Source organism: Morone saxatilis, unplaced genomic scaffold (assembly GCF_004916995.1).
Source record: "Morone saxatilis isolate NCDOM2014 unplaced genomic scaffold, NCSU_SB_2.0 Contig9, whole genome shotgun sequence".
NCBI lineage: Eukaryota > Metazoa > Chordata > Actinopteri > Moronidae > Morone > Morone saxatilis.
Genome location: NW_023340268.1, coordinates 1,369,521 through 1,370,872, shown reverse-complemented (window position 1 = coordinate 1,370,872; position 1,352 = coordinate 1,369,521). Strand labels below are relative to the sequence as shown.

At 41.1% G+C, this 1,352-nt stretch overlaps 1 protein-coding gene across 3 annotated transcripts in view; it reads left to right on the top strand.

Moving 5' to 3' along the window:
• The window catches only part of LOC118342691 (collagen alpha-1(XIV) chain), a 140,678-nt gene that overhangs the window by 120,166 nt on the left and 19,160 nt on the right, over nt 1–1,352 (top strand). The window lies entirely within an intron of this gene.

Here is a 1,352-nt window from a genome sequence, read left to right as displayed (position 1 = left end):
GTCTCCCATGACCGGTTGGGTTTAACAACAGAACACTTGAACATGAGTCCTCTACCCAGAAAGCTCTGGTACATTTTATTAGTAGAACATAAAACACAAGGACTCATACCGTACACAAACATAGACGCTGATGGGATTGGAAAGCTGGACTAACAAACTGAACTGAAAGTAAACTTAGAGTTTACACATTAGTCCAACATGATTAAAAGACACTCCCAGACACAAACAAGAGAAACATACATTAATTTATAATATTGATTTGTCATAATTTGTCACTTACCTCCTTCACGTGACTGAAAATCAGTCTGATCATCTCTGATAGCATCTGCACTCTCGTAGATAACCACCTCCATTTCCTCCCACTCTACATTGTCTTCCTTCACCTTTCTGTTGTATCTCACCTTCTTTGACAAATCTGGTTTGGCATAAATATCTGAGGACATCTTGAGAGGACTCCAACAACTGAACAGTATCTGCACTTCACTGACTGTAACTGCACTGCATTGATCGGTCACCACGCTGCTGTGATACTAGTACAGAATGCAGTACTAACTATGGAAGATATCAATGTAATAACGTAATATACGCTACTGATGCTGCTGTCAGTGTTTCTTCACCCGGCTTCTGTATGGTTTCAGTAGAGAAAAATGAGGAAGTCCCAGCATGCAACAGAGGCACACACAGCTTTCTTAAAACATCAACGTCCGGGACGGTTTTGGTTGGCCTTAACTTCAAGCGTCTGACACTGGAATTCTCAATTTAGTGATTATGAAGCATATTTTATACAAACTCTGAATACGATTGGTGTTAAAAACAGAAATCATTTTTATTTTGTCTTTGTTAATAAAAGAATGAGGGAAATAGCTCTGTCAGTTTGGTTTTCCGTCAGGCAACAACAATATGCAAGTGTAATAGATTCACCTTCCCATTTGTTCGACACGCCTGGTGCCCGCCGCGGGTGAATGCCCCACGTACAGTACCGCACCGCAACGCAACGCAGCACGTGTGCAGAACGGAGGCCAATAGAAAATTGTGTGTCGGGTTGTGGTGCTGTGGAGTTAGGGAGAAAAGGTTTCTTTGGTACCTCATAGGAGAGCTGAACAGTTTTTTTCAACCATGTTTTCATGTTTAATGAAGTGAAGATTTCACCAATTTGAAGAGATATTTAGATCATTTCTCTCTTCAATCCATCCAGGTAACACACTTTTAGCTACTTTTGGCAGATGGGCCTAAAAATAATTGTGGGTGACACCTCACGGTTTCCGTATTTACTGCCACCATCAGGCCAAATCTTTCCAACGGATTAACAAAACAACTGGTAACGTAGCTTTATGCAACACAGTGGGATGAAC